General features: G+C 41.3%; 1 pseudogene; it reads left to right on the plus strand.

Annotated features, from left to right (window-relative positions):
* Positions 1-4,988: 4,988 nt before the first annotated feature.
* Positions 4,989-24,855, plus strand: LOC119729386 (annotated as a pseudogene).
* The last annotated feature ends 1,546 nt before the right edge of the window (positions 24,856-26,401 follow it).

A 26,401-nucleotide genomic window follows, 5' to 3' on the forward strand; every position in this document is an offset into this window, starting at 1 on the left:
TATGTCTTGTCCTATTTCTCACAGATGTACTGCAGCTGCTCGCCATCGGCATACCGGCTGCGGTGACTGTGTTCGTAATCGTCGTCATTGCAACTGTTTGCACACTGCGGTCCAATGCCAAGCGTAAAAGAGCAAAAGAGGTTACAGAGGTAAGGCTGCCATTCACAATTATTCCGGCAGAAAGCTTCAGAATACTTCATTTTTTTTGTAATAAATAACAAAACATGCCCTCAGTGAAGGCACACAGAGCAAGGTGTCTAACGTGGCCGTCTTTAGAGGTTTTGAAGTTTAGGCCAAAAAAAAAAAGTCTCCAGTTTCTGGTATGCGCGCGCGTCGCCGTAGCCATGCGCGCCTGGCAAAATGAAAAAGTTGGTTTTTTTTCAATGAAAGATGATGTCTCAAAACCGCCAAACTCACTGGTTTGACTGGAATCCTGATGCTGCAAAATTTTAACGTGTTTTTAGATGGGATTATGATCGAGAATAAACTTTATTTGTGGCCTCTCTGGTCTCCCATAATATTTGCACTAAGTTTAGTCAGGCACCAATTGCAGTCATCAGCCGACATTTGAAGCAAAAAAAAAACAGGTAAAAAAAAAAAAAAAAGCCCCGTCGTCGCACCACTTTTTGGGCAAGCTCCATACCAGAAACCGGAGACTTTTTTTTTGGGCCTTAGACAGCCGGTCAGAAACCCCGTTTCACTTGCATAAGAACCTTTTGGTTGTTATCTGCGATGAAAAGAAATCTGCGATGAAAAGAAATATAAGTCCCAAGTATGGTGAGATATAGGAACAAATTTGCCTGAATCAAACAAAACTGAATTCTGTATTCTCTCAAAGGTAATGGAGGAAGGCACGTATGAAGAAATATAACTTTCCCCGGAGCAAGATTACGCGGTGAGTTAAATATGCAAGATATTAGTAGGCCTTAATTAAATGGTGAATGAAGACTTAGTGTACGCATATAACTAAATAAAACAAGTGTAAGCATGATTATAGTTTAAATTTAAGCCTTACGGCATTACAAAAATGAAGACGTCTCCACCACAGAGGTAATTTCACAGTGTCGCGGAACGTGCCACGCACTAATTCTGGTTCACATAGGCCTACACACTTTATGTTCAACTGTTCAAGATTGTTGCGTTTAGCAATGGGAGTGGACTTAGCCTAATTAAGATATGTAGAATATTGAATAATACTATTTTCACTGCAGTCTGTTGCAACTGTTAGGTTGGCATTGATGTATCTACGTATTTGTAGCACGTAAAGTATCATGTCCCCTTTTCCCCTTTGATGGAGGCGTGGGTCAAAGTGTGAAATATGTGAAGATCATGACGTGCCTTCTAACGTTTCACTTCTGCGTGTTCAATAATGTATGATATATATTTTGCATCTACGTGTATACATAAGAATTGTTCAGCACATAGAGCCTATCAGCCTGCAAGATGAGAATGCATAATTTCTACAGTGCAAATCTGTAGTCTTTTGTTCAAGACATGTATTTATAGACGTATCTTAAAATGATTTGTGGTATGTGTTCAATAGCATTTCCATATTGTCGGTTTGATTAACGAATCATTCAATTATTTGTGTGTATTGAATACATATAAATGAAATTTAAATATTGCATAATTACATTGCAATCTATTGCAACAACAGGTTTATGTACTGATTTATCAAAAATTATGAGTATGACATGCAAACGAGCATATCTATTCAAGCTGTGTGCAGTTTCATTCATTCATTATCATTTACCTATTTCACAGACATGAATTTCTTGACTCTTTTTATTAGTCTCCGCATCCAACAAGTCTTAATCACTTCGTCAAACAACTCAAACAGCTCAGTTAAAAAAAAAAAAAAATAAGAAGAGAAAAAAGAAAGAAAAAAGAAAAAACAACGGGGGGGATGTCATCTTGCAGCGATGTTTTGTATTGTATAGTAAATGTCTGTTGATCTATGTAATTCCTATTTTATTTAAGTTTATTTCAATAAATTTTTTTAACATTCTTACATTGTACTTTTAATCGTATTTTCATAGTAGTTTTGTGTGAGCTGGGATCCATGGGAGATCAGTGAGTTTTTCTCACTGAATGGATCACCCAGGATAAATAAGAAATAAATAAATAAATAAATAAATTAGTGACACATGCAGACTACTAGTATTCACCGTTTGTAGTCAATATATTCGGCAACAATTGTTATGTGTGTTTCATTGATACTTCACATGAAAAATAATGAGAAAAACTTGTCACAGTCTTCCTTGAATGCAACACCCACTATGGGTCAACAAGACAATCGTTTGTAGACATCTTTGCTCAGGTCAAAAGAAAAAATTCTCCGGTTTATGGTATGGAGCTTGCCCAAACAGTGATGCGGCGACGCGGCTTTTTTTTTTTTTTTACCTGATTTTTTTTTGCTTCAAATGTCGGCTGATGACTGCAAATGGTGCCCGACTAAACTTAGTGCAAATATATGGGAGTCCAGAGAGGCCACATGAAGCTTATTCTCAACCATAACCCGATCTAAAAACACGTTAAAATTTTGCAGCAGCAGGATTCCAGTCAAACCAGTGAGTTTGGCGGTTCTGAGACATCATCTTTCATTGAAAAAAAAAACTTTTTCATTTTGCCGACGCGCATGGCTACGGCGACGCGCGCATACCAGAAACCGGAGACTTTTTTTGTTTGGCCTAAGCCACCAAATGGATATGTATCATGTATGTGGAACCGTCGGAGAAATCGGTCATCACCTGATGTACATGTACTGCCGTGACCTGGCAAAACGCCGGAAACGTCAGTGATAACTGATGTGGCGCAGTATGGGCGCCATTTTTTTCCGTGGCCAACAATGCGTATCGACCTAGTTAAGTTGATGCAAACGTCACGTGAGATTTTTTAGAAGTGCAAGGTTCAAAAAGGCTGAGGGCCTGCTTCGCTCGTACCCCCCCCCCCCCCGCCCTGCAAACAGGACGCTGGGATACTCTGATGAGCTTCACAGAATTTTGTGAAGGAAATGGCCTATGACCTATGTATAAAGCATCTGGCTGCAACTGTTCAAGACCGCAGTTAGACAATGTGCGCAAATAATATCCGAAAACTTCTTATAGAATTGCGCACATTCCATACCGGATGTGATTTCTGTTTCATCGCGGACCATGTTGACAAAATTTTGAGCGTCGCATAATGCAATCCGACCGTTCGTGATTCGAAACGGAGCCTAAGCGAGTGACGGGAATTGTAAATTTACAACACAGATAAGTTTTACAGAATTTCCTACATTATTAGGCCTACGCTTTTCAACGAGAAAAAAAAATCTAAACTGGAATAAAAGAGTAATGAATCAGTCTTAACGCCGTTTCAAACCTTACAGAGTCATGACCTTGATGACGTTCAGGTCACTGGTCACGCAAAATCCAACCTATCAGAGCGTTTATTAATCAGAGTATCCCAGCGTCCTGTTTGCAGGGCGGGGGGTACGAGCGAAAGGGCCTGCGAGTTGTCGCCTTATAGCCCAACCGTCAATGCAGACGATACCATTATTGTTTACGTGAGGTACATTCATCACAATTTCCTAAAACAGTGTTTATTATTATTCCGCAAGCCAGGTCCTGTCACGATGGAGACGGGCCCTCTCACCTTTTTTGGATATAGCTATAATCTCAGTTTAATCCAGTCAGTAAGCAGTGTTGGCAACGGCTGTATTTCATTTTTCATAGAATACCAAGGCACAGTTTGCCTTTTCTCTAAACTACTCGAAAGTACGTTTCCCTTTAAAATGCTTTTTTTTTTTTTAGCTCGTAAAATTCACCAATTCAGATTTCACAATAATATTTTCAGCTGATAATTTAGGTTTCCCATTATTTCCGAGCGACCCGTTTTATTAGCTTGAAGTCTAAATGTATTTGAACATGTGTGCTATTTCTCGATCATTAGGCTAGTGAGTGCATGGAGCTAGATTTGTATTAATGGTTCGTGTGTTTTCGTACTTTTGGTCAAGTTTTAGGAAATTAAATTTGGGTTCCCAACTTTCTCTTCGTCGAAAACATTTCCTTTTTTTTAAATTGCCGAACAGTACTTCCTTTTGGTAAGAAATTTTAACTTTCACCAACTGAAGTTTTCAAATATCCCTCAGAACGAGTTGACATACGCGCTGACTAAGCTGTCGTTTCGGGGGGGGGGGGTGGAGTAAGAAAGCGCATGCCCGCTAACCTTATATACAGACTTTCGCTCGCTGTTTCGTTCGCATTGTTGCAAGCAGAATACTTAAATATTATTTTTTATATGTCACGTACGAAGAGCGTGTAGGCCTATAGTTGCTCTTTTTTGGGCCTACTTGTAGGTACCCTGATGCTCATGCAGGAGATTGTGGGTTGTATTCCCGCTCGGCCAAACATCCATGCAGAACAATGTACTTATTTTTTACTTATACCGGTATTTATATATCTTTTCATAACAAAAGGCAAAGAATATTTGGGCTGGCGCTGCCACGGAACACGAACCCGCTTCATATTTTCCTGCCATGGGTCGTCTTTTCCCTGGCCAGGACTCGATCGAACCCGCGATCATCCTCGCACTTCCGCACCGTACTCCATCATGTAAATATCTGCGCCCTAATTACATTCCAGCAATCAAGCTATATTTTACCAGGGTACTTTAATAACCTTGGGTCTTTTTTTCATTCCCCCTGTCCATAACAGACTAGGTTTACTTCTTTGAGTCTAGGTTTACTTCTTTGAGTTGTTAAGTTGAAATGAGGGCATAGTGCCCGGCATTTTGTCCGTATTGTTTTCAGATATAATGATAAAAAAAAATGTAATAGCTTTTCATGGCCTTTCGTTGACCTCACATTGCTTGTAGTAAAAATAAATTAAGCAAATGTAGAAAGTGAAATTGCATGACGCTATCTTTGTTTCGTTAAATCAAGCAAGCTGAATAATTACGATTACATATGAATTGCTGTTTCCTTGTGCGAATTAACACACCCAACAATGGCCTCAGGTAAGCGAGCTTCTATTGGTGTCTACATGTTCCTACTAATTGTCTCCATCTTCAACATATTGTGCCCAGGTAAGTAGGCTGCCACCTTTTTGGAACATTTTTTTTAATTTTAACAAAACTGGAAAAAAACAGGGTCCAGCCAATCAGTGACACAATTGTAGAAAGATCAGTAGACATTCACATAAATAACGAATTGAAACGAAAGCAGTAACTTTGTGTGACAGTTTCTCGAACATAGGTTTCAGCTAAACCTTAATCTAACAACTTTTTTTCTCGGGAATGCTTGGTGTTGAGATTTATTGGCTATTTTAAGGCTATTAGGAAAACCTGAATTATACTGTTTTAGGTCGTGAACCTGTTCAACTTAACAATCAACGAGAACAAAAAATAGCCGACATAAAAACAAGAAACCTTAGGAGATGAAAATTTCAGATAAGTTTTCTTTATTTTGTGTTTGTGTGTGTGCAAGCATTACATTCACTGTGTGGAGCTCCGAGCAAAAGATGTCACCATAAACCAGGTGTCAGATACGTTGTGTGGACTTACCCACGTCCACACAAGGTTTCCCCCTTTCTGGTTAAAAGGTTTTTTTGAGTAAGCTTTATTCGTCGCCAAAAAAAAAAAAAAAACACTCGAGGGAATCATAGTAATCAAAGTGGATGAAAGCGTTTTCACAGTGTGAGTGAAATGAGGATTTTTTTCACAGGTTTTTCTTAACTACACGAAAACAAAAGAATGTCCACACTATGTATGTAACATATGTGTGTGTTTGTTTCTGCATTCAATAGGGGACGTTGAACAATAGAGGACAATATGGTCCCCACTTCCCGAGAGCTCCCCAATTTGGATTCGTGTACAAAACATACGGGGGTATTCAAGAGTACAAACAAAGAAAGACAGTATAGCTGGCAAATACACATGTGTGTGCGCGTGTGTGTTATTATCTGATTACTGTGCGTGGTCACTTTTTTAGCCTATTATATGAGGCAACTGTGAACAAAGTGGACAGTGAGATTTTTCATAAAATATTCCATTATGTTTTTGCTTCCCGAAATGGAATAATATGATAATATCCTATGCCATTTTCTCCAGTTTCTACACAGGAGGTAATATTGTCCAGAGTAAGTCCATACGAAATAGAAGGGCAAGAGACCGAGTTTAAATGCACACTTCGAACAGACCAAAACATCTCACCGTATTTTCTCTGGCACATTAACGGGACACAAGTTGGTGGGTCCCAATCGGAAGTACCGCCGTTTGAGAGTCGCCTAAAGACAACGTTGTACAGAAACCACACAGGATCCACGTTGATGTGTACATTGCAACCGGCTGAAAAAAACGCGAGTTTGAGGCTAAACGTAATGTGTAAGTAGACTACTTTTATATTGCATCCCAAATCTATTCCTAAGGTAAACAAACGCATGACTTTTCGAAACTTTTGTAAAGGCAGTTTTAAACTAGTTTTGTATCAACAAATAAGTTATTCACAAACAACTTATTAAAGAAAGTAGGCCTATACAGGGTGACCCAAAACAACGCAACCTTGGAAGATTTGCCTATTTTTCAAAAACGTGATCTGTGTACGTTAATGTTTTTGATATCAGATTAAGGCTGGGAGCTTTTTCTGTCAAATACGGGGGGGGGGGATCATAAAAACATATTGGGTCACCGTTAGCACCCAGTCAGTTTCCCTATGTGGTTTCTTTGAACAAATTTTAACTCTTGATTGATATTAAAGATGACTGTCCGTGTACTACAACAGATCCCCCTTAAATGTTTAAGATCTGGAAGGAGCTTCTACATATCAGTTGGTGGTCGGTCGGTCGGTCTGTCTGTCTGTCTGTCTGTCCCCGAAATCGACCAAAAGTATGATGTTCCATATGTGCCATCGGCGTCGCATTTTTCAGCTCTGGCAGGGATCATTTTGCAAATGATTTAGCTAGTGCAAATTGGTCCCCTAAATCGCTGATGACTTTTGATGTCAAGATTCTTGAACTCAAAACTCCGCCAGCTAGTGCTGCTAATTTTGCCCCCCCCCCCAATTCGCGGACCGTGACTCTAGACAAATTTGCACTAGCTAAATTTAAGTTACGTGAACTCAAAGCTCTGACATCTAGTGTCAATTGTCCCTCAAATCGTGGGCAACTCAATGAATTAAAAATATTGTGATCACACTCTGTGATCTTCAACAAATTTGAGTAATTTATCCCAACAAATTGTCACCTGTATCTTCTATTTTAGCGGTAAGAAAATATATTATGAGTTTCTGCAATCCTCTGAAAAGGGGTTTGTGCGTGGACGATCCGCTGAGCGGGTAGACTGATTCCCAGTCTCTACTATACCTTCTGATTGAGGGCGGGAAACAGCCTACCCTGTGAAAACTAAATTATTGTCGGGCCGGAAATAATTAAAAATGTGTAAAGTTATTCCATAATTAAACGGGTGCCAATTTTCACATTCGATATCTCATTCAAACAATTTACAAAAACAAATCATATCTCTCCCCTTTTTTTTTTTGGGGGGGGGAGTATGGGGTGTGAAAGTCGAAAATAGAATGACATAACAATATTGTGGTTTCATTATAGATCTGCCAAGCGCCGTGACCCTGCAAGTCAACACCACTCATGCATGCGAGAGCGACACGGAGTGCAGGGCTGATGTCACAATCAGAAGTCGCTATCGATTCATCTGCAACGCGTCAGGTTCGAATCCAGCCAGTAACATCACCTGGCTGATCAAAACAAAGACAGAGATTCTGCCAGATGGGACCCAGTTGCGCCAAGAAGAGGCCAACGGGGACTGGGAAACCTCGAGTCAAATCCACCTGCAGATACGCCCAGAGCATCGACTGGGAAACATCGCATGCAGGGTGATGTGTCCCGACGGAGGCACAGTGTTTAGAGAGATAGTCATGGAATTGATTGTCAACGACAAACTAGGTTGGTAAACAAAACATCAAGTTTGCTTAGTCAAGCTAGGCACACAGGTCTGAGTTGCGAAAACTTGTTACACTCATACAATTACCCACTCGCTCGAACGATGATGAAGGAACTTGCTGCCTCCTTTGCAAAGGCTTCTAATTTTGATGGTCGCTTATGTCTTGTCCTATTTCTCACAGATGTACTGCAGCTGCTCGCCATCGGCATACCGGCTGCGGTGACTGTGTTCGTAATCGTCGTCATTGCAACTGTTTGCACACTGCGGTCCAATGCCAAGCGTAAAAGAGCAAAAGAGGTTACAGAGGTAAGGCTGCCATTCACAATTATTCCGGCAGAAAGCTTCAGAATACTTCATTTTTTTTGTAATAAATAACAAAACATGCCCTCAGTGAAGGCACACAGAGCAAGGTGTCTAACGTGGCCGTCTTTAGAGGTTTTGAAGTTTAGGCCAAAAAAAAAAGTCTCCAGTTTCTGGTATGCGCGCGCGTCGCCGTAGCCATGCGCGCCTGGCAAAATGAAAAAGTTGGTTTTTTTTCAATGAAAGATGATGTCTCAAAACCGCCAAACTCACTGGTTTGACTGGAATCCTGATGCTGCAAAATTTTAACGTGTTTTTAGATGGGATTATGATCGAGAATAAACTTTATTTGTGGCCTCTCTGGTCTCCCATAATATTTGCACTAAGTTTAGTCGGGCACCAATTGCAGTCATCAGCCGACATTTGAAGCAAAAAAAAAACAGGTAAAAAAAAAAAAAAAAGCCCCGTCGTCGCACCACTTTTTGGGCAAGCTCCATACCAGAAACCGGAGACTTTTTTTTTGGGCCTTAGACAGCCGGTCAGAAACCCCGTTTCACTTGCATAAGAACCTTTTGGTTGTTATCTGCGATGAAAAGAAATCTGCGATGAAAAGAAATATAAGTCCCAAGTATGGTGAGATATAGGAACAAATTTGCCTGAATCAAACAAAACTGAATTCTGTATTCTCTCAAAGGTAATGGAGGAAGGCACGTATGAAGAAATATAACTTTCCCCGGAGCAAGATTACGCGGTGAGTTAAATATGCAAGATATTAGTAGGCCTTAATTAAATGGTGAATGAAGACTTAGTGTACGCATATAACTAAATAAAACAAGTGTAAGCATGATTATAGTTTAAATTTAAGCCTTACGGCATTACAAAAATGAAGACGTCTCCACCACAGAGGTAATTTCACAGTGTCGCGGAACGTGCCACGCACTAATTCTGGTTCACATAGGCCTACACACTTTATGTTCAACTGTTCAAGATTGTTGCGTTTAGCAATGGGAGTGGACTTAGCCTAATTAAGATATGTAGAATATTGAATAATACTATTTTCACTGCAGTCTGTTGCAACTGTTAGGTTGGCATTGATGTATCTACGTATTTGTAGCACGTAAAGTATCATGTCCCCTTTTCCCCTTTGATGGAGGCGTGGGTCAAAGTGTGAAATATGTGAAGATCATGACGTGCCTTCTAACGTTTCACTTCTGCGTGTTCAATAATGTATGATATATATTTTGCATCTACGTGTATACATAAGAATTGTTCAGCACATAGAGCCTATCAGCCTGCAAGATGAGAATGCATAATTTCTACAGTGCAAATCTGTAGTCTTTTGTTCAAGACATGTATTTATAGACGTATCTTAAAATGATTTGTGGTATGTGTTCAATAGCATTTCCATATTGTCGGTTTGATTAACGAATCATTCAATTATTTGTGTGTATTGAATACATATAAATGAAATTTAAATATTGCATAATTACATTGCAATCTATTGCAACAACAGGTTTATGTACTGATTTATCAAAAATTATGAGTATGACATGCAAACGAGCATATCTATTCAAGCTGTGTGCAGTTTCATTCATTCATTATCATTTACCTATTTCACAGACATGAATTTCTTGACTCTTTTTATTAGTCTCCGCATCCAACAAGTCTTAATCACTTCGTCAAACAACTCAAACAGCTCAGTTAAAAAAAAAAAAAAATAAGAAGAGAAAAAAGAAAGAAAAAAGAAAAAACAACGGGGGGATGTCATCTTGCAGCGATGTTTTGTATTGTATAGTAAATGTCTGTTGATCTATGTAATTCCTATTTTATTTAAGTTTATTTCAATAAATTTTTTTAACATTCTTACATTGTACTTCTAATCGTATTTTCATAGTAGTTTTGTGTGAGCTGGGATCCATGGGAGATCAGTGAGTTTTTCTCACTGAATGGATCACCCAGGATAAATAAGAAATAAATAAATAAATAAATAAATTAGTGACACATGCAGACTACTAGTATTCACCGTTTGTAGTCAATATATTCGGCAACAATTGTTATGTGTGTTTCATTGATACTTCACATGAAAAATAATGAGAAAAACTTGTCACAGTCTTCCTTGAATGCAACACCCACTATGGGTCAACAAGACAATCGTTTGTAGACATCTTTGCTCAGGTCAAAAGAAAAAATTCTCCGGTTTATGGTATGGAGCTTGCCCAAACAGTGATGCGGCGACGCGGCTTTTTTTTTTTTTTTACCTGATTTTTTTTTGCTTCAAATGTCGGCTGATGACTGCAAATGGTGCCCGACTAAACTTAGTGCAAATATATGGGAGTCCAGAGAGGCCACATGAAGCTTATTCTCAACCATAACCCGATCTAAAAACACGTTAAAATTTTGCAGCAGCAGGATTCCAGTCAAACCAGTGAGTTTGGCGGTTCTGAGACATCATCTTTCATTGAAAAAAAAAACTTTTTCATTTTGCCGACGCGCATGGCTACGGCGACGCGCGCATACCAGAAACCGGAGACTTTTTTTGTTTGGCCTAAGCCACCAAATGGATATGTATCATGTATGTGGAACCGTCGGAGAAATCGGTCATCACCTGATGTACATGTACTGCCGTGACCTGGCAAAACGCCGGAAACGTCAGTGATAACTGATGTGGCGCAGTATGGGCGCCATTTTTTTCCGTGGCCAACAATGCGTATCGACCTAGTTAAGTTGATGCAAACGTCACGTGAGATTTTTTAGAAGTGCAAGGTTCAAAAAGGCTGAGGGCCTGCTTCGCTCGTACCCCCCCCCCTCCCGCCCTGCAAACAGGACGCTGGGATACTCTGATGAGCTTCACAGAATTTTGTGAAGGAAATGGCCTATGACCTATGTATAAAGCATCTGGCTGCAACTGTTCAAGACCGCAGTTAGACAATGTGCGCAAATAATATCCGAAAACTTCTTATAGAATTGCGCACATTCCATACCGGATGTGATTTCTGTTTCATCGCGGACCATGTTGACAAAATTTTGAGCGTCGCATAATGCAATCCGACCGTTCGTGATTCGAAACGGAGCCTAAGCGAGTGACGGGAATTGTAAATTTACAACACAGATAAGTTTTACAGAATTTCCTACATTATTAGGCCTACGCTTTTCAACGAGAAAAAAAAATCTAAACTGGAATAAAAGAGTAATGAATCAGTCTTAACGCCGTTTCAAACCTTACAGAGTCATGACCTTGATGACGTTCAGGTCACTGGTCACGCAAAATCCAACCTATCAGAGCGTTTATTAATCAGAGTATCCCAGCGTCCTGTTTGCAGGGCGGGGGGTACGAGCGAAAGGGCCTGCGAGTTGTCGCCTTATAGCCCAACCGTCAATGCAGACGATACCATTATTGTTTACGTGAGGTACATTCATCACAATTTCCTAAAACAGTGTTTATTATTATTCCGCAAGCCAGGTCCTGTCACGATGGAGACGGGCCCTCTCACCTTTTTTGGATATAGCTATAATCTCAGTTTAATCTAGTCAGTAAGCAGTGTTGGCAACGGCTGTATTTCATTTTTCATAGAATACCAAGGCACAGTTTGCCTTTTCTCTAAACTACTCGAAAGTACGTTTCCCTTTAAAATGCTTTTTTTTTTTTTAGCTCGTAAAATTCACCAATTCAGATTTCACAATAATATTTTCAGCTGATAATTTAGGTTTCCCATTATTTCCGAGCGACCCGTTTTATTAGCTTGAAGTCTAAATGTATTTGAACATGTGTGCTATTTCTCGATCATTAGGCTAGTGAGTGCATGGAGCTAGATTTGTATTAATGGTTCGTGTGTTTTCGTACTTTTGGTCAAGTTTTAGGAAATTAAATTTGGGTTCCCAACTTTCTCTTCGTCGAAAACATTTCCTTTTTTTTAAATTGCCGAACAGTACTTCCTTTTGGTAAGAAATTTTAACTTTCACCAACTGAAGTTTTCAAATATCCCTCAGAACGAGTTGACATACGCGCTGACTAAGCTGTCGTTTCGGGGGGGGGTGGAGTAAGAAAGCGCATGCCCGCTAACCTTATATACAGACTTTCGCTCGCTGTTTCGTTCGCATTGTTGCAAGCAGAATACTTAAATATTATTTTTTATATGTCACGTACGAAGAGCGTGTAGGCCTATAGTTGCTCTTTTTTGGGCCTACTTGTAGGTACCCTGATGCTCATGCAGGAGATTGTGGGTTGTATTCCCGCTCGGCCAAACATCCATGCAGAACAATTTACTTATTTTTTACTTATACCGGTATTTATATATCTTTTCATAACAAAAGGCAAAGAATATTTGGGCTGGCGCTGCCACGGAACACGAACCCGCTTCATATTTTCCTGCCATGGGTCGTCTTTTCCCTGGCCAGGACTCGATCGAACCCGCGATCATCCTCGCACTTCCGCACCGCACTCCATCATGTAAATATCTGCGCCCTAATTACATTCCAGCAATCAAGCTATATTTTACCAGGGTACTTTAATAACCTTGGGTCTTTTTTTCATTCCCCCTGTCCATAACAGACTAGGTTTACTTCTTTGAGTCTAGGTTTACTTCTTTGAGTTGTTAAGTTGAAATGAGGGCATAGTGCCCGGCATTTTGTCCGTATTGTTTTCAGATATAATGATAAAAAAAAATGTAATAGCTTTTCATGGCCTTTCGTTGACCTCACATTGCTTGTAGTAAAAATAAATTAAGCAAATGTAGAAAGTGAAATTGCATGACGCTATCTTTGTTTCGTTAAATCAAGCAAGCTGAATAATTACGATTACATATGAATTGCTGTTTCCTTGTGCGAATTAACACACCCAACAATGGCCTCAGGTAAGCGAGCTTCTATTGGTGTCTACATGTTCCTACTAATTGTCTCCATCTTCAACATATTGTGCCCAGGTAAGTAGGCTGCCACCTTTTTGGAATTTTTTTTTTTTTTAACAAAACTGAAAAGAAAAACAGGGTTAAGCTAATCAGTGACATAATTATAGAAAGATCAGTAGACATTGACATGAATAACGAATTGAAACGAAAGCAGTAACTTTGTGTGACAGTTTCTCGAACATAGGTTTCAGCTAAACCTTAATCTAACAACTTTTTTCTCTCTCGGGAATGCTTGGTGTTGAGATTTATTGGCTATTTTAAGGCTATATTTTTAGGTCGTGAACCTGTTCAACTTAACAATCAACCAGCACAAAAAATAGCAGACATAAAAACAAGAAAACCTTGGGAAATGAACATTTCAGATAAGTTCTCTTTATTTTGTGTTTGTGTGTGTGCAAGCATTACATTCACTGTGTGGAGTTCCGAGCAAAAGATGTCACCATAAACCAGGTGTCAGATACGTTGTGTGGACTTACCCACGTCCACACAAGGTTTCCCCCTCTCTGGTTAAAAGGTTTTTTGAGTAAGCTTTATTCGTCGCAAAATAAAAAAAACACTCGAGGGAATCATAGTAATCAAAGTGGATGAAAGAGTTTTCGCAGTGTGAGTGAAATGAGGTTTTTTTCACAGGTTTTTCTTAACTACACGAAACACTATGTATGTAACGTATGTGTGTGTTTGTTTCTGCATTCAATAGGGGGACGTTGAACAATAGAGGACAATAGGGTCCCCACTTCCCAAAAACTCCCCAATTTGGATTCGTGTACAAAACATATGGGGGGTCTTCATGAGTACAAACAAAGAGGGACAATATAGCAGGCAAATACACACTTGTGAGCTTGTCTTACATACGCAGTGTGGACTTCCGAACAAAAGACGTCCACATAATGTAGGTAGCAGCGACGAAGTGTGGACTTGCCCACGTCCACACAGTGTTTCCCCATTTCTGGAAAACAGGTTTAGAGGCATTTTTGGGTTAGGTTTATCTGTAGCAGAATGAAGAGAAACACTAAAGGGAATCATTGAAAAAAAATTGGGTTGTAAGAGTTTTCACAGTTTGAGAAAAATGAGTTTTTCCACTGGTGTTCCTTAACTACACGAAAAGAAAGGAAAGTCCACACTAGGTATGTGAAACAAGTCTGGGTGTGTGTGTGTGTGTTATTATCTGATTACTGTGCGTGGTCACTTTTTTAGCCTATGAGGCAACTGTGAACAAAGTGGACAGTGAGATTTGTCATAAAATATTCCATTATGTTTTTGCTTCCCGAAATGGAATAATATAATAATATCCTATGCCATTTTCTCCAGTTTCTACACAGGAGGTAATATTGTCCAGAATAAGTCCATATGAAATAGAAGGGCAAGAGACCGAGTTTAAATGCACACTTCGAGGAGACAATTTCAAATATAAGACACCGTATTTACTCTGGCTCATTAACGGAACACGTTTGTTGGATGGGCTCGAATTGAAAGGACCGTTGGAGAGTCGCCTAAAGAAAAAGTTGTACAGAAACCAGACAGGATCCACGTTGATGTGTATATCGCAACCGGCTGAAAAAAAACGCGAGTTTGACGCTAAACGTAATGTGTAAGTAGACTAGTTCTATATTTCATCCCGAATCTATTCCTCCTGCTTTAAAGGTAAACAAACTCATGAATTTTCGAAACTTTTGTAAAGGCAGTTTTAAACTAGTTTGGTATCGACAAATTAGGTATTCACAAACAACTTATTAAAGCTGGCAGGCCTATACAGGGTGACCCATATCAATGCAACTCTGGAACATTGCCTATTTTTAAAAAACGGGATCTGTGTATATGTTAATATTTTTTGATATCAGGTTAAAGCTGGGAGCTTTTTCTGTCAAATACTAGGGGGGGGGGGGATCATAAAAAAACATATTGGGTTACCGTTAGCACCCAGTCAGTTTCCCTGTGTGGTTCCTTTGAAAAAAAATATTAACTCTTGATTGATTTTAAAGATGACTGTCCGTGTACTACAACGGATCCCCCTTATATGTTTAATATCTGGAAGGAGCTTCTACATGTCAATTGGTGGTCGGTCGGTCGGTCAATCCGATGGTCTGTCTGTCTGTCCCCGAAATCGACCAAAAGTGTGATGTTCCATATGTGCCATCGGCGTCGCATTTTTCAGCTCCGGCAAGGATCATTTGGATCGATTTCATGCAAGACTGTCATGCAAGGGCAGCAATGCTTCTTGCAAATCGGCTAGAGCTTATTGTGCACTCGCACTTGTTTTCAACTGTATCATTCGTGCGAAGGGGGAAATTATTTGGAGTTTTTTCAACCTTCTGACTAAAGGTGTTTTTTTTTTAGTTTGCGTTTCCTCGCAAACAGCTCCGCCTTGCGAGTAGACCGATTTCCGGTCGCAGCATTCTTGATTTTGATTGGAGGGAACCAATTTACCCTACTTCTGTCAGGTCGTCAAATATTCATAATTTGTTCAAAGTCATTCCAAAATAATGTGTGTCGATTTTCACGTTCAATATCCCATTTCATACATTTTTTTTAAACGATTTCTTCTTTCCCCGGGTTTAATCTAGATCCACCAAGCGCCATGATCTTTCAAGTCAACACCACTCATTCATGCGAGAGCGACACGGAGTGCAGCGCTGATGTCACAATCGGAAGTCGCTATCGATTCATCTGCAACGCGTCAGGTTCGAATCCAGCTAGTAACATGACCTGGCTGATCAAACCAAAGACAGAGATTCTGCCAGATGGGACCCAGTTACGCCAAGAAGAGGCCAACGGGGACTGGAAAATCTCGAGTGAAATCAACCTGCAGATACGCCCAGAGCATCGACTGGGAAGCATCACATGCAGGGTGATGTGTCCCGACGGAGGCACAGTGTTAAGAGAGATAGTCATGGAATTGATTGTGAACGACAAACTAGGTTGGTAAAAAAGATCAAGTTTGCTTAGTCGAACTCGGCACACACAGGTCTGAGATGCGAAAACTCGTTACACTCATACAATTACCCACTCGCTTGAACGATGATGGGGGAGCAAGGGCGGATCCAGAACACAATGTTTTTTTTGGGGGGGGGCCAAAAAAATTGTTGGTCCCCCAAAAAGTGGGTCAAAAAAATTACGGCGTGGGGTTCTGGATTCTAGATGCTCTTTGGTGCGATCTGAGGCAATTTCTGACCTCTTTAACCACTGTTTTTTGAGGAAAAGATGTTGGTGTACTCATTGCCTGCCTTTTTTGCGATGTCGCATTAAAAAAAAAAAAAAAATTGGTTTCTTTTTTTTTGGGGGGGGGGCATGGCCCCCTTTGCCCCCCCCCCCGGATCCGCCCTTGTGGGGGAGAGCGTGGTGCCTCCTTTGCAAAGGCTTCTTGTCTTGTCCTATTTCTCACAGATATACTGCAGCTGCTCGCCATCATCATACCGGCTGCGGGGACTGTGTTAGCAGTCGTCGTCATTGTAACTGTTTGCACACTGCGGTCCAATGCCAAGCGTAAAAGAGCAAAAGAGGTTACAGAGGTAAGCCTGCTATTCAGAATTATTCCGGCAGAAAGCTTCAGAATACTTCACTTTTTTGTGATAAATAACATGCCCTCAGTGAAGGCACACAGAGCAAGGTGTCTAACGTGGCCGTCTTTAGAGGTTTTGAAGTTTAGACAGCCGGTCAGAAACCCCGTTTCACTTGCACAAGAACCTTTCGGATGATATCTGCGATGAAAAGATATATTATAAGTCCCAAATATCGTAAGATATAGAAACGATCTTAGCTGACTGAAACAAGCAAAACTGAATTCTGTATTCTCTCAAAGGTAATGGAGGAAGGCACTATGAAGAAATGTAACTTTCCCCGGAGCAAGATTACGCTGTTCGATGTCATCGGAAGTGGGAACTTCGGTCAGGTCTTCAGGGCAACTGCAGACGGGATACTGCAGGAAGGAGTCGAGACAGAGGTGGCTGTGAAAGTACTCAAAGGCAAGAAACTGATTATAAATGAAGACACAACAGATTGTGGATGATGACTTACCCGCTACACTAACCTGCACCATGCAGACATTTGCTGGTCCCACACCTGGTGTCATCTTTGTACCTATCTCACTGACCGACTAACTGACTTACTCTGACTGAGTGTCACCTCTGTGCTGGGCAGTATTTATTTTCCTTTCTTTCTGAGACCAATTATTTCTCAAAAGTGCCCTAGGCACGGCAGATCGAAAGCCTGAGGAAACCAGTAGAGAGAAGACAATGAAAAGAAATTACAGTTTTAGAGGTAGGAGGAATACCCCGAAGAACATTCTGTAGAAAACTTATGGAATCAGGTAGAGACTGAAAACCCAATCCATATGTGTACAGGACAAGAATCGAACCCAGCCAACAGCAGTGGAAGGCGAGGACAGTAACCACTGTGCCAACCAGACTCCCTTGTCGACTTGGATAATTACTTTGTAACGCCCATGAATGGGTAAATCTGGCCTATTGGTTAGACCATAGTGGATGAAAAGACTTCCAATTGATAGCCATTATTATTATTTGAGTATTACTATGTGCGCTTGCAGGCCAGTTATACTAAGGTTGCTTAGTCTAGTATTATAAGATTGCACACGGAGATACACCTAACTGCTATTGGCGACCATTATGACCTGATTTATTCTCAGTTTTTTTGTTATAAGTGTTTGTTCTTCTTCTTTTTTTTGTTTCAGAGTCTGCTGATGAAGCAGCCGTCTGTGACTTCAAGAAGGAAATCGCGATCCACAAAACTTTGAAGAGACATCCGAATGTAGTCTCTATGTTTGGATGCTGCACTGACTCGGGTGGGTAGCACGTTTGTGAATTTAGTTTTCAGATAATGGGTCGTATCAAGATTAAGCGAAGTAGTCAGGGACTTCAGCTATAACGACAAAATACATTCAGCAGCCATTTTTTTTTTAATAGAGGTGTATTTTGTGTTCTTAAATCCGTAATAATGAATACGCAAGAGGTAGAACAAAACACGCACCTATAAAATGAGAGGTTGGAAATAAATTCAGATGGGCTGATGAGAATAGGCTTTCAATAATGACGATTATTTTAGAATTTCAACTTCGACATGTCCCTTTCGACTCTTTTTTCTTCTTCTAATGATCTGTTTCTCAGAACCCTTCTTCATCATTCTGGAGTTACTACCAGGGGGCAGTCTACAGGGTTACCTGAGGAACAAGAAACAGGCATGGACGGAGGAAGCCGTAGAAGGCGCTAAACCTGTCCCTCCATCCGAGCTGCTTGCTTTTGCCTCTCAGATCGCGAATGGCATGGAATACCTGTCATCAGTTGGGGTACGTGTGGGAATACAAGATAAAGAAAATAATAAACTGAGAGTAAAAACATTCAGACTGCGGTCAAGATCAATGTTGCAGTCACGTGGTTCACTAATGCTGATCGCAGACAACCATGTTGTCACCACCATTATACATTTGATGTGATCTGGTCAAGCAACTATAGCTTCATCACCTAGAAAGAAATTAGAGACCTGTCTGTACTGATGACCTCTAGGGTTAGGGTTAGAGAAGGGGTTAGTGGGTATGTAAACACCGGCAATCGTGGACCTAGGACAAAAGGGTTAGGGCACACGCAATACGACCTACGATTGACCGATAGTCCACGATTGAAATTCGTGTACAAAACCAATGAGAGCTGTTGCTAAAAAGTTCGAGTACAAATAAAGGAATGAGGATTACGGACAATAGGGAGTTCACGATTGCCGGTGTTTACACAGATGCGTGTGGGTGTTTGTGTTAGGTATGAGTTTATGATTAAACTACTTAACTATTAATTTTGCGTGTTCCGCGGCTTTGCACTTATGATCTCAGTCATTGAGTACAGGCTAAGACGAATCGTCATGTCTGATACAGCAAGCAATGTACACTTAGGTCAGACTGAGTTCATTTGGCGAAATCAGACTTCCAAGTCACTTAACTATTAAATAGAAATCCCTATTTTTCTCGCCATTGTGGTGTATCAATTTCACGGGTGGTTATGTTAGGCTATATATTAAAGATAATTCAAACATTTCTTCAACTTCGAACAAGCATACACATTTTTTTTCTGCAGTGCATTCACCGTGATTTAGCCGTCCGAAATATCCTCCTTGATAAAGACATGGTATGCAAGCTGTCCGACTTTGGCCTAGCGCGTGATGTTTCTGAGACACAACAATACGAAATGACTTCAATGGTAAGTTAACTTCTAGCCGGCCTTCCTTTTTTTCTCGAGCTTTCATTCATATGTTTGACTACGGTACTTGTATTTTGAACAACAGAGTTGTACACTGTAAAATGTCCTATGTCAATTTCGACTCGGACTCCGGGTCGTATTTCCGTGAAATTTGGATGAAATCGGGCGGAATGGCTCTATTTTGCAATGGAGCGTAGACGTTCATTTACAATATGGAGATGGCTTCAGGACTGTTTTTAGGGGTGATAATCTTTGGATGGAGGTTTCTCACCAAGGTCATTGGTTCATCCCAAAAAAAATTGAACGAAAAATGAAAGATGATGAATAAGCTTTGAGACTTGTGATTTTTTTTCATAATTTGGGGAATCGCGCGTAGTTATCAACGAGGACTATATAAATTATGACAGTCTATTTACTGGTCTGTAATCATTGATCTCCTGGAATGGAGATCAACGTCTGTAACCTTTGATAATTAAAAATGGCGTCCTCCACGATGATGCAGTACCCTGTGTGAGGGCGCTTTTTCACAACGAGACAATGAACCCGTATAGTGCTTCGAAGGTCGAAGGTTTGAAACCTTCTCCATTCTTATATATAGCTTGCCGAGTAAAGTTGGCCCTATAGGTCTAGACCTGTCAACGTCACAGCGCACAATCGATTCGAAATGGCTATTCGCCGGAAGTCTTTTCCGTGTTTTTGGTTCACACAACGGTCCGATTAAGCCCATACATTGGTGTAACGGGGTAATCATATACGATAGCACTGCCCGGCTCTCCTGACCATACAACTGGTCTAGGTCACAAGTGACAGTCAGTCAGTCGGTAGGACAGGTACAAAGAGGACAGTATGGCGGTTCATTGGTACCAACGAATTAATGAACGTCCTCCGTTTGTCCTTAAATTGTATTAGCTTAATATGTTAATATCTGATATTTCACGATTGCCTTTCGGAGGGGATGGTTCCAGTTCGCTGGTTGGCTATCGAGAGCCTGCTTGACGATGTCTATACCACGATGAGTGATGTCTGGTCATTCGGCGTTCTGCTGTGGGAGATTGTCACACTGGGTGCGTCAATTATTTCTGCCTTTTAATAACGGATGCTTTGTAGTTCATAATCGATAGCGTGCCCTCTACCTTCCAGCCGGTGTGGTGCGGAATTATGGCGCATGGAGGAAAATGACTTGTGTTTGTAATTTGCACTGTGTTGTTGCCGAGTCCTTCACAAGGCCTCGCAAGTCCATCACTGTACAAATTACCCAGGCCCAAGTCACACGCTATTCAAAATGAACCTTGCCAAAGACATTCTCCCGTTACTGTTCATCTTCTGTCACTTGTAACCGGACTTGTGACTTGATGGGTGATTTACTCACTTTGTTTGGAAATGATTTACTCATTTTGTTTGGAAATTGAAGACTGTATTCTTATTTCATGCGCAAGGATGACAACATACTTGTGTACAGGGCAAATATAAAATGCTATCATTCCAGCTGATCTCTAACAAACGCCACATAGATCTGTGACACACACATCTAATTTTTTTTCCACAGGTGCCAACCCCTATCGTGGCATGCAGGCATGTGACGTAATTGATTCCATAGAACGGGGCTTTCGGTTACCAAATCCCGCCCACTGCAGCGAACAACTGTAAGTACCTAAAATTGGTTACGATATTGGGATGAGGCAAAGATCATTGCCCCAGTGGAAACAAATAACATTCAGATAACAACAGCATGCAGATCAAATATTTGTGAAAACACCAAGAGAACATTCACTGGGAGACACAGCTTCAGTAGTCGTATACGACTACTGAAGCTGTGTCTCTGAAATACAACTTAAAAAAACATATGAGTTTCTATCAAGTGACTGTTATTTAAGCTATGCCTTAAAGAGGATTTGCTTACGCATCCATTCCATTCCATGTGTACACTTAGAACCCCTCCCCCTTTACACTGGGCTGCGACCTTTGGGCCTAGCCTCCCTCGTGCGACCATGAAACTGGCCAGGTCGCCGTTGGAGGCTCAAAGGAGGCTGAATGGTTGCCTAGGTCGTTCAAAGGTGGTACACAGGATGTTCAGACCGCGCCATGGACGCCATGGTCTTCGTAAATTGATGGACATGTTCAAAGCAGTCGCACAAAGGTCGCCGAGGATGTTGGTTGCTCAAAGGTGGCTCAAATGAGGCAGAAGGGAGGCACAAGCATCGCCCGGTTGCAGAATGGATGCACAATGGTCGGCCAATAGTCGCCACGTAATATATAGATCCGTTCTGTTGCAAATTTTGCTCTCTATCTCGGCGATGCATCTTCCTTCCTTGTGCCTCAAGGGTCGCCTAGGAGGCAGAAGCATGGCTGAATGGTCGACCAGTGATCGCCGTTAGTTACCGTTGGTCGCCAATGATGGCACAGAAGAGGCACAGAGGAGGCTCAATGGTAACCCAAACATTGCTCGGGGGTCGCCTATGTTGCCTTGAATCGCATTGGTTGTCGTAGGTTGCACAGGGGAAGCACAGGGGAGGCAGGCAAGTGGTTCAGTGGACGCACAGGTCGCTAGTAGCTCAACATCAACATGCCCGAAAATGCAGTTTTGGTGGTTCAAGTAAGAAACAAGGATTGCTGGGGCAGTTCCATAGAAAAACGGATTTTCTGGGTGTAGGCGACCATTGAGCGTCCTGGCCAGGTTCGGTCGCTCGTAGGTGGTACAAAGGTCGCAGCCCTGTGTAATTGGGGCCTCTGTACACGTACATGTAGGCCTACATGGAATATTTATCCATACTGGTGGCAAGACGTGACATCCTTTCCATTTTGCTGTGGTTGTACTTACCAGAGGTGAAACTTTTCCGATTTTGTTTTACAATAAAAACTGACCAAATTATGTGCCCGCTAGTTTTCTTTTCAAACAGTCGGACAAATGGTTGAAATTAGCAATGTAAAATGGGTATTAAACAGTGTGACAACATATGAATTTACTTAGCATTCAGAAAACAAAATGATACCATGTTTCTTTGTAATAAATATATTACTCATTACTATATGCTCGGTCTCGGTCTCGACCATAAGGTTTTGGTCTCGGTCTCGACTTTGTACTTTGAGGTCTCGGTCTCGGTTCTCAGGTCTCGCTCTCGGACACGACCTTTCAGATCTCGACTACACAACACTGATGACTAATGATATTAATGTATTGAAGAGAGGTCATCCATATATCATCATTTTTGCTGGTCCCATTTGGTCAGCTTGGCATCCAATTTGCTCCTATCTCACGACTAACTGACGGACTCACTGTCACTTGTAACTTTGTCTGGCTGCCCATCTCATTTTACTGACTTTCGCTTGTGACTTACACTGCCCTGGACCAGCTTAATAAGTCTTGCCTATAATGATGCATACTGCAACACATGTGCATTATTAGTCTGACACGCCTTATTCCATCAAGCCTCCATGCGAACGGAGAGGGTAGATTTTTCTTTCACTATCACGTTAGCCTACCACTACAGTTTATTATAAGAAATATTCTTAAAACTTTGAAGTACCTAAATCGCTTGCGATATTGGGAACTTTCACTCGGGAGGTTACACACTGAGTATACAGTATTTTTAGACGTCGGTGAAGGGCAAAGACTAATATTGAACTCAGAACTTTTGGCCATTCTGAATCAACTGAATTGAAATGTGTGTCTTATGTTGAAACAGTTACGAGGTAATGAATGAGACCTGGCAGGAGACGCCTAGCGAACGTCCGACATTTCGCGAATTGAGAGAGACCCTTGAAGGAATGATCCCTGAGGCTCCGGTAAGCATAATTGAGTGTTTAACTCCGTGCATGAAATTTAGCTGACGTAATGGGCGTGTCCCCCCCCCAAAAAAAAGGAAGCCTGTAGGCTCCGCGCACAAATACCCCCTCATCGATTAAAAAAATAAAAATAAAAAAATAAAATTGCATGAGACCACCTGGAGAGACAATCGAACATAGCTGACGACACCATTGATCTACACAGACTGTGTATGGAGAGCAATGGACAACACTCAACGCTTACGCGAAGACATGACTGCTTTGTGCACATTTAGAATACACTTAGTCGTGCGTATTTCGCGATACACGCACGCGAACCACTACGTGCGCACATGCGTACTTTCAAAAGTGGTACTTTCAAAAGCCCTCTCTTATTCAGGCACGGAGCGCATTTTCGGTCTCTCTCTATAGATATAGAATAAAAAGACCAAGCCTCGACTCAAGGGGCGCGTGCACGTTCCTTACACTAACCCCTGGCTGTGATGATGACGCAAATGACGCTGATTGACTATTCACAGGTTTCAGGCCGGGCGCGCCGATAATACGCTCGCGTGCTTTGCACGTAACGTCACTTACGAAAAAAAAAATTGTGATTCAAAAGTCGCAATGCTTGTACGAAATGGAAAATCCTGTATCTGTGGTTGTAAAGGCACGAAAGGGGTAAGTACATCTAATACAAATCTTTGCTAAATAACGCAACGTCCAAACGTTATGTTTGAAAGGATTGTTTCTTCAAATCACAACTTTTAACAACTTTTAGCGTCGGCACGTTATAATGTGCCATATTTTGGCACATTTAAATTACACAATTCCAGCGGTTACGATCGCGCATGGCATGATGGGAAACAACATGGCTCAGCAAGATCGTATCCACGGGGCACGAGGTTGAAAAAGACCTCAGAGACGGCCATCTCTGTAAGGAAACTGCAACCGCGTAATTTACGCATTATTTTACTGCGTATCAAGCCCGCACGAAATGTGTTCGCAAAACGACACTGCCGATGCGCTTTATGCAAGTTGACGCTCAAAATGCCGATGCACGTGGTTGGTTTGTAGGAATTGACGTCATTTGAGAGAGACCTTGTATGGTCGCTCACTCGTATGGCGCGGGGCATGACAGAATATTAATTAATTATGCACAAAACCATATCGTATCGTTCTATTTGTTTCTGCTTTCTTTGCCATAAAATCCTGACAAGAAGATGCAACATTTCCCGGCGCTATGCGCCGTGAAAAATCAATTTTGCCATATACGTCGTGTACAAAGAGCAGAATTACCATTCGTACATATGAATAATTAATTAGCCATAATTCCAAAACCCTTTAACCTATAGTCGGAAATTTCTTGGGTATTTTCATGATGAGTTGCTCTATGCATGTACCAAGTTTCAAAATGTTTCGTCACTCGATGACCGAGATCTTACGGAAGGCGGGGGGGGGGCGGAATCTGCCCCCACCCCCCGGCTGAAAGATGGTCAAAATAACCTGGCCTGATTAGGGTTAAAAGTGCCACAGTCAAATAACGGTTTTTACTTCATTTTGGTCGACAGATTTACCTGGATATGGCGAACTTTGTGGCCGATCAATACGTGGGAGAAAACTCTTGAGCATCTTTACTTCATCTCGTGTCCTCGCCTGACCTCTTCAACACTGTTTGAATGGATAGATCCACTACGCCCGCCCCCTGATGTTTTGACCAATCACAGCCGTGATTATAGTGCGACATGCGTGCACTTGCACGTGACAAGCGCGTCTGAATCATGTAGCAAGACATAAGCCTATTTGAGGTATGGTGGACACAATAGGAGGGCGCTATTTGGTTTGGGTAAATACAAAGGACTTTACACAAATCAAACAGCGCCCTCCCATTGGGCGGGGCCTACTGGATTAGTCTGCTTGTGTTAAATTACCTCCAAATATTCCTTCACGAAGAAGTAGGTTCCAAAGTATTACGAAGATTAATTTTACATTACAAACAATGCATGCTCTTGTTTTTGCTTCCATGTTGAACGTTTTCTTCGTGGAGGCAGTTGCTGTCTTTCGTACGGTGGCCCTCGAACGACAGTTTAATATTGACCTTTTTAATATGAACCTTGTAACTTCTTAATATTGACGTTGTACCTTCGCAATATGCACGTTGCACGTAGCTTAATATCGCATTGTGGAAGTTGTTCCTTCTTAATGTGAATGTTCCAACTTGTTAATGTTCACGTTTGATCTTGTCAATGTACACCATTGATCATGCTTGATGTCAACGTTGCACCTTGCTTCTTCGCAATATGAACCATGTACCTTCGCATTGTGAACTTTTGACCTTGCATCTTGTTAATATCATTGTTGAACCGTCCTCCTTCGCAATGTGAATCATGCATTCTAAAAAGTACGAGGTCCTTGCCAAGCCCTATAGTTAGACAACCAGTTATGATGGAGTTTCAATCTGACGGCTGTTTAATGTCACTTAACCTGGGCGTCTACCTTGTAGTGATTTTATCATGACTCAAGGCTCTCTCTCTTTTATTTCACTCATCTTTTATAATTCATATTCAGGCTAACCATAACCAAAGGTTGGGCATACATGTAAAAACATACATCCTGAAGCAAATTTGTCATTGTTTCAAATAACCCGATCTAATCATTTCAACCGTTTATTATACACAAATTTATACTAGTTCGCTTTCTGAATGTTATGATTTCTTTCTTCCTGTACTTTCATCTTTGCCATATCCAAATAATTTTTGACTTGCCAACAGGGCTCCTTACCAAATAGTATGAGGATCCCCGCTGTTTTGACGAGCATTTGGTTTTCGGGCTACCCCCCCCCCCTCCCCCGATATCCGCGCTTGACCGCAACATGAAGAATATTCACAATTGGCTGACGACCAGTCATGTATGCATGAACTCCAAGCAAACAACTTCGTATAGGGTGCCCCGGCAACACGTGATTCGCACTCAACGCAACGGTGCGGTCGTGATGCGGCGCTCTCTCGCGGTGGCGGGTTATCGCTGCAGTGGGTAATTGCGCATTCAACCATAAAAACGTCTAGCCCCTAGACAAGCTCGGGTATGTTGAAGGTTTATGCACTGAATAAACAATTAAATAATTGACCGAAGCCACCTGTGCCCCGCGCGCTATCGCTTTTACAATGATTGACGAAAATGGGACCGTTGGTGAAATCCCCGATATTTCCCCGAAGTAATAAATACGAATGTATGCCCTTACTATTGTTGTCATGCCTTATAAGACGTGGATATTATTTCGTAACGGTACTAGTACGCGGATCTCGA

This window comes from Patiria miniata, unplaced genomic scaffold (assembly GCF_015706575.1).
Source record: "Patiria miniata isolate m_02_andy unplaced genomic scaffold, ASM1570657v1 HiC_scaffold_1, whole genome shotgun sequence".
Lineage (NCBI taxonomy): Eukaryota > Metazoa > Echinodermata > Asteroidea > Valvatida > Asterinidae > Patiria > Patiria miniata.